This window comes from Adiantum capillus-veneris, chromosome 27 (genome assembly GCF_014529385.1).
Source record: "Adiantum capillus-veneris isolate H3 chromosome 27, ASM1452938v2, whole genome shotgun sequence".
NCBI classification, from domain to species: Eukaryota; Viridiplantae; Streptophyta; class Polypodiopsida; order Polypodiales; family Pteridaceae; genus Adiantum; species Adiantum capillus-veneris.
The window spans coordinates 62,167,463-62,180,587 of record NC_140957.1 but is presented as its reverse complement, the minus strand read 5'-3'; positions in this window follow the sequence as shown (position 1 = coordinate 62,180,587).

Sequence of the window (13,125 nt, the reverse complement as noted above, 5' to 3'; positions counted from 1 at the left end):
TATGGCATGCTTTTTCACATAAATATATGCCTATTTTCCTTTACAAATGTACAAATGTCAAGTATATCGAAGTGACATGCTCGTTTTGCCTAGAAAATTCAATGCGGGCAATCTCGACCAAAAATAGCAAGTTTCGTGCGCTCGTGTAAAAGACATGTCCAAAGTGCTTACCAAGTGAAAAAATGAATTTCAACATGAAATTTGAGCCCAACGGAAATTTTCCACAAATTTAGGGATTTTCCCCAGTTCGTTTGGGCTTTTTACGGACAAAAAGGGGCATTTTTTAGCTAAAAATGGTAAAAAATAGCCTGAAAATAGCTCAAAATGCCACATCAAGGACGGTGTCATCGTTGCCTAAGTTGTGTGGGAAATTTCAGAGCCAAGAATGAGCTCATTTGGGCATATGAGCAAGGAGAAACAACCATTCCTTTTTTGCAGGGTGCTAGTGCAGTCCCGTGCTGCTTCCACTACATGGTTGAGGCTGTGAGGCCTCCAATTAGGGTTTCCTCTCCTCAAATAACTACTTGGGCTTCTCCAATGAGGTACTGAAGCTTCCATGAAATGGTCACGACGAAGAATTGAAGCGTAAATTTAGGGTTTTTAACAGGTCAAATGAGCACTGCATCTGTGCAATTGGGCGCGAGGCTACACCTAATCTTCACACACACAAAAGTTTTGAGTTAATCTTGGTTAAATTTTAAAGTGGAGATTTCATGGAAGGAGTTTTGTTCTTTTTTAGTGTGTTTTTGGCTTCAAATCATCTATGCCTTGCCTGGATTTGCTACGAATCCTCACAGTCAGAGGCCCGACGCTTTCCTACTGTGCACTTCTTGAAAACGCGTTTTGGACACATGAGCTAAACATAATATGTTATCCTATGGAGTGTGGTGTTAGTTAGGAAATCCATCTTTATTCAAGAGTACCATCCAAGTCAAGGATATTAACAAGAAGAAAACTACTATCTTTGTAATCTTGCACACTCCTATCAGTTATGAAAATGAGACTGTGGCTCAAAGCTTTTTGGTGATGCCTGTGGGTGCTATGGAGGGAAACATAAACCTGGACGTAAGTGGATGTCTGCAACCAAGTGTACTATTGATTGGGAAAAGGAAAATATCACGACAAGGAAACAAACTCTTGAAGGAGTACGAGCGGAAGTGCGACGCGAGAGAGAGTGCGAGAAGAAGAGCACGACGATATGGTGAACTCGCTCTGTGTAATGTGTATAGCATAGTGAGTTCTTATTAGGTTTTTACAAAAGAATATGTGTACATACCTGGCGGCCTACCCACTTACCTGGGCGACCACATTGGGCTTTATACCCCAACAACCTCCCACTTAAAGTCCAATGTGGTACTTTAAGTGTGAGAGAAGCTAATATACAAGAGATGTAGAGAAGTGATGTACTACCCTACACCTAACTGCTTGCGAAAATGTGCAAAGCTCTCTGAGGGAAGTCCTTTGTAAGTAGATCAACAGGATTTTCTGTGGTGTGAACTTTGACAAGATGAATTTGCTTATCTCGAGCATTTCCCTGATGAAATGATACTTCACATCCACATGCTTTGTCTTTGAGTGATAAACTGGATTGCGAGCCAATTGTATAGCACTCTGACTATCACAATATAACATAGGCATCTCTTCTTTGATTCCCAAATCTGTTACTAGTCGATTAAGCCAAATTGATTCTTTGCATGCCTCTGATGTTGCAACATATTCAGCCTCTGTAGTAGACTGAGTAACACAATCTTGTAATCTAGAACGCCATGATACTGCTCCACCAGCCAATGTAAAGACATACCCTGACGTAGACCTTCGGTTGTCCAAGTCACCTGCATAATCTGAGTCTGTAAAACCCTTTACACTTAGCTCTTGACTCCCATATCATATACGCATACTCTTTGTAGCTTTCAAGTATCTCAATATTCCTTTCACTGCCTCCCAATGTTTCTTTCCTAGGTTTGACATGTATCGACTTACTACTCCCACTGCAAATGCAATGTCTGGGCGAGTAGCAATCATTGCAGACATCAAACTACCCACTACAGACGCATATGGAATCTTATCCATTTCAGCCTGTTCTTCCTCAGACACAAGATAATCTTGTTTGCTAAGTTTCACATATGGTGGCAATGGAACACTCAATGCCTTTCCCTTCTCCATATTGAAACGTTGCAAAACCTTGTCAATATACTCTATTTGAGATAACCAAATCAACTTCTTTGATCCGTCTCTCTCAATGCGCATACCAAGTATATGACTTGCCTCACCCATGTCTTTCATGTCAAATGATTTTGCCATCTTTGACTTCAAAGCTGAAATTTCTTCCAAGTGCTTGCCAACAATCAACATGTCATCCACATACAAAATAAGGATCAGCCAACTGCCATCCTTAGCCTTCTTTGTATAAAGACAGTGATCGAACTCACTATGTTTGTAGCCTTGAGAAAGCATAAACTTGTGGAACTTATGGTACCATGCCCTCGGTGATTTTTTTAAGCCATAAATACTCTTTAACAACTGGCATACCAAATCTTCCTTTACTTTCTCAACAAACCCTTCTGGCTGCTGCATGTAAATTTCCACATCTAAATCACCATGCAAGAACGTTGTCTTGACATCCATTTGGTGCAATACCAAATCTAATATGGCAACCAATGCAAGAAAGCATCTCAATGTAGTCATCTTGACCACCGGAGAGAAGACTTCATCAAAGTCAATGCCTTGTTCTTGCTTAAAGCCCTTGGCAAAAAGCCTTGCTTTGTACTTTGGCTGACTATCATGAGCGGTGATCTTATACCTGTAAACCCATTTACAAGGTAGAGCCTTTTTGCCTTGTGGTAATTTAACTAGCTTCTATGTCAGGTTTTGATGTAGAGCTGTCTTCTCTGACTGCATGGCCAATTGCCAATTCCCGGAGTCCTTCATTTGCACTGCTTCCTTGTAACATGAAGGCTCATTGCAATCTGTCAACATGACATAGTTCATAGATGGAACAAACCAATCAGGAGGTCGCGTGATACGTCCAGATTTACGCAAAATAGGTGGCTCAGGCTCAGCCGCAACCTGTGGTTCCACTCTATCCTGTCCTTGCTCCTCTTGAGCCCTGATATTTTGTCTTGCACGTGCAGGTCCATCTTCTTGGAAGACAACTCTTCTAATCTCCTCAACCCTCTCTGGTTTAGAATGATATTTGGCTTCACTAAAGTGAACATCATTGCTGCGGATAACCTTTCTAGATTCGGGATCCCAAAGTCTGTACCCCATCTCACCAGAATTACCTTAGCCTAGAAAGATGCACTTTCTACTCTTTGGCTCAAGTTTGTTCCTAAATTCCTTTGGAACGTGAGTATATGCCTCATAGCCAAAGACTCTGAGATGCTTGTATGAGGGCACCTTGCCTAACCATACCATCTCTGCCACTGAATCCTTCTGCAAAAACTTGCTAGGAGATCTATTTATAAGATGAAGAGCTGTTGATACAGCTTCAGCCCAAAACCCATTTGGCAGCTATGCATTAGACAACATACTTCTGACCTTCTCTTGTATGGTCCTATTTATCCTCTCAACAACACCATTTTGAGGAGGATTGTAAGGAGCACTAAGTTCACGTTTTATACCTTTTGACTCACAAAATTTTTGAAAGGCCTTTGAAACATACTCTCCACCATTGTCAGTGCGTAAGCATTTAAGCTTCTTGCCACTCTAATTCTCCACAAGTGTCACAAACGTTTTGAAAACACTAAACGCTTCATCCTTGTGCTTGAGAAAGTAAACCCATACTTTCCTCGAGTAATCATCTATAAATTTCATAAAGTAAAAAGCTCCCCCTAGAGATAGGTTAGGCATAGGTCCACACAAATCACTATGAACAAGTGCCAACTGTGTATCTCTTCTACTACTTCTATGCTTATGTGGCTGTTGTGTTTGCTTACCATACAGACAATGTTCACATAATTCAAAATCATTAAATGAAAAGCTAGGCAAATAACCAGAACGAGACAAGATTTCCATTCCCTTCTTGGACATATGTCCTAACCGGCTATGCCACAAAGAAACGTTCGGTTGCTCGGTTACATTGATTACATTTTTAGAGACATTTGATACATAAATCATGTAAAGTCCTCCAGACTTTACTCCATGTGCTACTATCATAGAACCCTTGGATATCTTCCACATGTTTTGTCCAAAAGTGGTGACATAGCTAGCATCATCAAGTAAACCTGTGCTGATCAAGCTCTTCGTAATTGCGGGAACATCTCACATTTTTCCGCGTGAAAGAAGAGCCATTCTGAAACTTCAATTGAACATCTCCAACACCTAAGATCTCACATGTTTTCCCATTGCCTAGCCGAACATGATCTTTAGTGGTCACATAAGAGGTAAACCACTTCTTGTTTGGAGACACATGAAGTGATGCCCCTGAGTCTATAATCCAGTCACTCAGTGCATGTCCATCAGATGCTGTAAGAAGAGCTGAGTCCATTGTATTCTTCAAGAAGTAGATGTCTCCTGACACTAGACTGTCATCCTCTGCAACAGTGTTTGTCACATTTATTTCTTGAATCTTCACTGAGGACTTGTTCTTCTCATCATGGTCTTCAACTTTCTCTTTGCCTTTTTCTGCTTTCCATTCTCTGCAATCTCTTTTCATGTGACCCTTCTTGCCACAATGGTAGCATTCTATGTCACTCTTGCCTTTAGCACTGCGGGACTGGCTACGAGACTGATTCCTCTTTCCACCTTTGTACTTTTCTTTGGTCCTTCCCCTGACAACTAAGGCTGTTCCTTTGCCTTTGTCCATTGTCTTTCTGTTGGTTTCTTCAGTAAGCAGACTGCCTTCTACACCTGCTATGGTCAAACCATCTGGAGGTGCATAATTACTCAAAGCTGTGCAAAAAGTGTCCCAACTTTCTGGCAATGTGATCAACAGGAACATAGCTCTAACATGTTCATCAAACCTGACACCTTGAGCTGACAACTGACTGTAGATGGTGTTGAATTCATTCAGATGATTGGACATAGGTGTCCCTTCTTTCATCTTCAAGTCAACAAGCTTCCTAAGCCAGTATACCTGTGAAGCTACACTCTACTTCTCATAAAGATCACTCAGCTTTGTCCATGCTTCATAAGCCGACATCTCGTCTGCTACATTGAAGTAAACGCTTTCTGCCAAAGTCAGCATAATGGTAGAAAGTGCCAATTCATCCATTTCGCTCCATTCATCTTCGTCCATATCTTCTGGTTTTATCCCCTTGAGCTTTATAGGTTTTATCTACTTCTTTTGTACCAGCACGTGCCAAATCTGCTTCTTCCACAATGGGAAATTGGTTCCATCCAGCTTCTTGATATTGTAAAGAGCGGTGTCCTGTGATCCAGCCATAGCTACGCTTCATAGTAGTTTACTTTCCTGGGAAAAATTCGGCAGAGTTTCCCCTGTAAACTGACCTCTGAACCAATATCAACCTGTCAAATGAACCAAGAAAGCTTCAGATTCTGCAGAAATTTTGGCAGAGTCTCCTTTGTAAAATGGCTCTGGTGTACTAAAAAACAGACCAAAAAAAAAGGTCAAAAAACCATTGTCTCTCTAACACTGTAAGCCGTGGGTAAACCTGTCCTGCACCTGTACTGTCTCTCACTATCCTGTCACTGTCCTGTAAGCATAGACTTCAACAATGCCTCAACGGCAGTAAAGCAAAGATGTAATCCCAACTGTCTAACTCACAGTCAATACATCCTAGCTGCCTTTCTAAGGGTGCTTGAGGGATCGCTCCAAGACCTGTATCACCCAAAGGATCTCAACATTCGAGAATCCCCCAGCTCAATAAAACCTCACTCGACCCTCAAAAAAGGCTGCAATAAATTTAACAATACATAGACTTCCCACAAAGTCATACATCCACACATTTCCCACTCTATGCTGTAACCGCTGCGGCGGTTGTTTGCTGCGTGACTCACAGCCAGCAAACCCTCAACAGACATACATCATCTCTGACAATACATCCCATGTGGAAGTACCTGCAATGTCAGGATGAAATCTGGAATATCAAGCAGCAAACACAAGCTACCTGATGAACTAGTGGATGTCGCCTACAGTATGTGTGTAGATTCGCCCGTGTCGTATGTGACACGCCTCCAAGAAGTGTGAGTCGTCCTTCGATGTGTAGACAACCACAAATCAGCACCTGCAACCGTAAGCTGAAGCCCCAAATTTGCAGATTCGGATCTGCACCCGCTGAGACCACGTAGTCAAAAATGGCCTACGCAGAACTTTGTCGAAGCCGAACGGTGATCGAGATGACCTCAGAATGAAATTCTGAGAACACCACGCCCTTCGGACTTGCTCACAGGATTTGGGGCCGTGTCTTCACCTGTTGAATCTCACTCCAATCTGAGCAGGTGACTCTAGCTTCCTGCAATGCTGCCTCGAGCCTCGATCTGAGCTTTGATACCAGTTGAAGGAGTACGAGCGGAAGTGCGATGCGAGAGAGAGTGCGAGAAGAAGAGCACGATGATATGGTGAACTCGCTCTGTTGTAATGTGTAGAGCATTGTGAGTTCTTATTAGGTTTTTACAAAAGAATATGTGTGCATACTCGGAGGCCCGCCCACTTACCTGGGCGACCACATTGGGCTTTATACCCCAACAACTCCGAGTCTTGTCACTCAAGCTACAATCCTTGATTTATTGCCTCCTCGGGGAACATAGAATGGAACATTTCATATCCAAGAGGTTGAAACATCTGTCCCTAAAGCACAACCCTTTAGAGCTTCAACTTCCATGGGGTTGAAACAAATAATGAAGCACCCAAGACTCAGCATGAATTGTCAAGAGAAACATACAAATGGGTCCCTAAAGCTTTGTTAACAACCACTTTCGATGCTCAATCTGGTTCAAAACAAAAGCCTCGTTAGAGACACCCCACTTGCCCCAAAAAAGGTAAGAAAATGTTACGTTGGATTCCTAAGAGACTATTAGAAGCCCAAGGCTACTATGATGGGAATGATCAAATCTGGGTGCCAAAACGTAAATCTTGTCCTATCCTATCACTTATAGATCCATGTGAGTCGGATCTTGTAAGTATGAAGCCAATTGAAGACCGTGGGAAGGGAGAAATCATGCAATACTACCCACCTATTCCAGAGCTAGTTTGGGTAGCTCAAGAATATGGGAGACAAATGAAGCTTCATGTAGTTCATCCACAACAATACATACTCCTACAGTGTGGACAGAGCTGATTGCCATTTCTTGATCTCGCCCTCCCACTGAACTTGCATGTCATCCTTCAAGAGAGACACCACCGCATACAAATCATCTTCCATAAGGGGAAGTAAATTAGAGCTAGCCTTGTGGTAGAAAAGTTTGAGGGAATACTGTGCCCGATGTCTTGCCAATTCCTATAAACACTTTGGGCAAAGTATGCTTGCTGTTCCTCTGCTGATGTGGCCACTTCTTGAGATTCGTGAGCCTACTATCAAGCCTACACCTCAGGTTGTCCCAAAGAAAAAGCACGAGACATCTCATTGTAGCCACTATTCCATTTCCTCAATTCTCTTCATCAACCACTGGTTCTACTCAGTGAGCTCAAATAATCACTCTCTTTGTGCCGGTATGACTTGCAATCGTTGACTTTGTCACTACTAGTGCCGATTACCACGGAACATGAATTGGAATAATGTGCTGAGCTTGCAGTGTGTAGTCAGGCTATAGCCAAGTATAACTTGCACTCTATCCCAGACTGAAAGATATTTGTAGTAACTCTGCAAAATTGAACACCTACATCTGTTCCTATGATCAAGGCACTACTGTCTATGTAGACACCACAACAAACATTGTAGAAGCCACATTGTTCACCAGAACTATAGAGATAGTCATGATAGATGAAGATGAGACTGACACCATCCGACCCGCATGAGTGCTTGCTTTGACACTAGCATCCTGACTTGCCACCATCAAAGCCTGCAACCGCTGCTTATGCATTTCTTGTTTCCATCTTTTAGGAGGAGGTTGCTGGACTCCATCTTTTGAACGGGAAACAATGATGTAGCTACTAGAAAAAGGTTATTGGTGGGTGCAATAGAGGCAAATCACGATGTGCCACCCATATTGACTATATCAGGGTTGCCTTCTCGGTAAATCAAGTGGGGATGCCTACATAATGACCACAATCTTGTTGGGATTTATTGCAATGTTGTCTTGGGAGATTATGTGGCCCAACAACATTCCACTAGCCATTGCGATGAACACACATTTTATTGGGTTAATGCTCAATCTGGTTTCTCAATATTTTTTTAAGTAAAGCTGCAAATGATGAAAATGCTTTGATTTATCCCCAAAAATGGAGAAATCATATAAATGGTCATAAAATTGGTAAGGTACAGACCAAATATCTGTTGTATATCCCTTTGGAAAGTACTGGGCGCATTCCTCAATCCGAACCACATCACTGTGTAGGCAATGACTCCCCATGCGGTTATGAATGCGGTCTTTGGTTGATCTAAAACTACTATTTGGACTTGATTGTACCCACTATATCCATCCACAAAAGGGTACATCTACTAACCGTCTACCCCATCCAAAGTGGAATCCAAAAATGGGAGTGGGAAAGGATCTGGTAGTATTGTAGTCAACACAGATCTGCAGCTTCTAGTTTTTTTTGGAACTACCACAACTGGTGAAATTCATTCTGGATTATCAATTGGGACAATGAATTCAACCTTCAACAACCTATTTAGTTACTTTTTAACCTACTTAGCATAAGTCAGATTCATGCAATACCAAGCCTACTTAGTGGGAAGAACCACATCCTTCTTCAAATTGATGCAATGTTGGTAAAATCTGGGATCAAGACTCTTCATATCTGAATAATCCCATGTGAACACATCCATGAACTTTGTCAATAGCTTGACCAAATCCATTTGAAAACGATTCATCCAAATATGCACAATCTTATTAGGTTTAGGGTTATCCAATGTCCCTAGGTTAACATCTTGGATTGCATCCTCTTTGACTTATGAGACCTTATTCATCTGCTTCTTAAATTTGTGTTCTTGTTGCAAATAAATCTTTCAAATCCATCACTTCGGATTCAAAGTTACTCTTTGTCGCCAACTCTGAACATCACTATTGGAACTTAACTAGTTCTAGTCCACCATGGTCTAGTCGGGACATTTTCTGCTACTGACTTCGAATGACTTCAATATCCACCGTGCAAATAGCCATCAAATCTTTTTTTTCTTGCAATAATTTTGTTTCTTCCTCATTGTTTAATCCTTCTATCATGTTTACAAGTTTTCCACAATAGGATGGCTCTCATCGCAAAGATGATTGGCTTGTTGATATGAAACTTGTACCTTCCTTAATCCTCTTCATATGGTTAGTGTATGTATAGCTTAATTTGGCTTCACCTTGGTTGTCGCAACCATGGTTGGTCCAAAAACATCTGAGAATCAGCTTGTAGTCCCTGGAGATCCAACACCACAAAGGATACGTCAAAAGAGATTCCTTCAATATCAAATGTAATACCTCGTAGAATTCCACGGGGTTGGACTCTTCTCTAATCCACCATCCGGACAAAGAATAGGATCAGTTCCAATTCCACCCATCTGTACTTCTTACATGTTTTCCATATAATGATATTGATTTTGGAACCGCCATCTACCGATGCATTTTTTATGATTCTACCTTGATGCTGCATTGTGATCAGCGGGGCTCGATCCTCTACCAAAGAACTCATTTCTTTGATACAATTTATTGGTTACTTGTCCTTTTGGTGAATGCATTAACTATTTCTTGAATCTAGGGACCAATCGCAACATTTCTCCCATCTTGATGTAAATGGGTAGCTATAGCATCCCAAATGTCGGACTGGGCCATTTCCTTTACTAGGCCCGACACAAGGTCCATGTTAACTAGTACTTTAGCGATAACATCACAAGTTACTCCCACATCCCGTCTATTATTTGATGGTTATGTTTGGATATGCTTGTCTTAGATTTCTGATGAAATTTCCTCTAAACAAACTTGAGGTAACAATACGGGTTCTTTCTCCGCCTATTTCATCACATTTTGCAAGACACTAATCTGATCTTCAACAATGGGTTTCAATATTGCCTTTCAACTTAGATGAACTTCCTTTCTCATGTGAGTGATCAATTGTAATGGTGGATCAATAGAATTAAGTGCATGTGATGTTACTTTCTCCACTATTAGTAAATCAATGGAAACCATGTTTGTACTAGGCCCTTTCCCCTTTTCCACTTTCTTGCTAGCCTCGTTACACTCGTTTCACCACTGATTATCATCCAGATAGAATGAGAAACACTTCTACCTTGACGGGTAAAAATCTGGTCGGCTTGATCCCTGTCATATCCCCCTTGACCACCAAAGCGACGTCCTTGATTTGAAGGGCCTGCATAGTTTTGTTGGGGCTCTTGCTGTTGTCCTTATTACGAGTCTTGGGTACCACATTGGCTGATTGACTCGGCTACTTATTTTGCTAAGTTTTGCAATTGGCCATATTTCAAGAATTATATCGGCATTGATTGGTATTGTGATTCTTCATCTAAAAAATGTTGCACCATAGCTAATTCAATGCACAGTTTCTAGTTGCATGACTGTCATTTGACTTTGATTTTCTTCTACACCACTTCCATCCTATAGTGCATAATGCTTTTTAAAGGATCGCACATGAGAATCTGGATCTTCATCAAATTTTCCCATAAATTTGTTGTACTTGAGACCATGATGCTTACCGCCTGGTCTTGCCATACCAAAAGCTCTAGAAAAATTTGGTTCAACCAAAACAAGGACCGTGAATCTCCCAAGTGAGACTCTCGTAGCCACAATTTTTTTTGCGATTGGTAAAGTGGGATTTGGAATGGTAGTACAATCCCTAGTAGGATCACAACGTGTGATCTTTGTTGGCACTGTGCCTGTAGTGGCAACTGCAGTTCCTTCGAGGACAAATCCCACTAGATCCAATAAAAGTGGTTCAAGCAGGCCAATGCCATCTGATTCATAAGCCCAATCCAAAGAAGGAGGCACAAATTTCAAAAAATCTAGAGTGGAGCTAGATTCACATCGTTCGTATGAAGATCGACCCAATTTGGTAGTGTCCACTTGGGTAAATGTATCCGTACTTCAATTGCATGAACTTTTAATGCCTTGTCCCCCCGTGGGTTTTCTGCTTTTTCCACAGTGGTTTTGCTAATTAGGTGGAATTTTCATAATTGGCATTGTTATCGTGATGAAAGAAGAGTAGGAGAAGGTGGACCATGAGACCTTGTCCACCAATACATGAAATCCCGCCCTATCTCATTGGTCAGTGCCATGAACCTTGAATCTGAAAATACCACCGATTAAAACTCGATTGTTGTCGTTGGTGTTATTTGTGTATAAAGACAAATATAGACAAATTTCAAGACTACACACAAATAAGGTATCGGAGATTGAACAAAATTCACCATACTAGTATCATCTTCATCATCATTACCATTAGAATACAACATCATCTCGGTATAGTTACAAAAAGAGGGTCTGACTATATGGTACAAAAAGTTGCACATACATGTACATTAAGGTTTCTGACGACCTAACAATCTCCCACTTAAAGGTGAATGTACTGATAAGTGGGCCATATGAGGTATGTACAAGACAATAGGTGAGAGATTTTGTCAACATTTTCCCACTAGCTCACTCACTTGATCAACATGCAACCATATCAACTCTAGTGCTAGGGGAATATGCATATCCATGCTAGAACCTGCATGCAAATCTTGTAGGCATCTCTATATGGTGTGCATAGCTCCACAAAGTGTCATGCTAGCATTTGTCATTATATGACTGACAATCCCTATTGAAAATGCCTCCATTGCAGCTGCTAGGTTGAGCCTTGACACTAACAAGCCAAATATAAGACGCTCAAACCCTGATGAAATCTGTGCAGCTTTGTTTGTACTAGCCTCCTCAGCACTATATGCATATTGTGCACCATCAAGACTACTGGTCATGTATGGATGTGTCATCATAGACACTGGGATGTCCACATCCCTCTCATCCATAGGTGGAACTATATGTCTTGGCATCACTCATGAGCCTCTAGCATGAGCATATCGGAGAACTCCATGTCTGTCATCTCTGCCTTTGTCTCTAGAGAGAAGTCCCACTCTACCTTTGTCTGCACAGACTTTGATGACATTTGCTATGTCTCTTTGGAGCACTATCGCTCTAGCTCGGTATCTACCATCTATTAACATGTTTGCACAACTACATGCTCTATCTCGTGAGCATGGTGGAACTGAGAGATACCCCTCCCTACGGGTCTATGAAAAAATATACAATTTACACTTTTATACAATTTCAATATATATCAATGTTTCAAAAGTGCTTGGATAGGGGATTTCATCTAGAGGCACCTAGAGACTAGTGATACCTCTGAATGGGTGATATGAATGAAAGAGTTCTCAAGAAAATAATGCTATAGAGGGTGAATAACCACATTGTGGGAATAGAGAGAGAGGGAGAGAATAGTGGAAGGTGAAATAGAGTGCACAGAGACCCATAGGAATGACAAAAGAGAATCTTTAAATGCCCCATTTAAATGAAATAGGCAATCATAAATTAACGCAATAACAAAATCTCGGTATACAACAACATTAAAATTATAAGATGACTGGTAGAGGAACGGACCCTGTGTAGGGATCAAATGGTCCACCCATCCACTTCCGTTCTACTATGGAGAGAGAGAATTTCACTTTGCTGGAAGCGAGCTAGAACACCTCCAACCAACCTTAGTTAGACATAGGATGAGGTTGCTTTGCCTCCCTCCATGAACTCAAGCTCAAAAAGGATCCCAAAAATACCAATAGGTGGTAGGGTATCCACACTAGCCATACTATTTTAGGCGCCAACCTCTTTGATGCTCAACATTGTGTGTTTAGAAAAAACCAATGCAAGATCCCCGATACGTAGCCATGTAGGTCATTCAACCCCTGACAAAGTAACAATGTAGATGAGCCTAATAAAAGAGAATACCTAGGCAACACCCCCAATCCAACAAAGCCCTAGGTCATTGACCCTTTTGTTTAAGGCTAAAAAAGATTTGATTAGTTAAACCATGCCCTC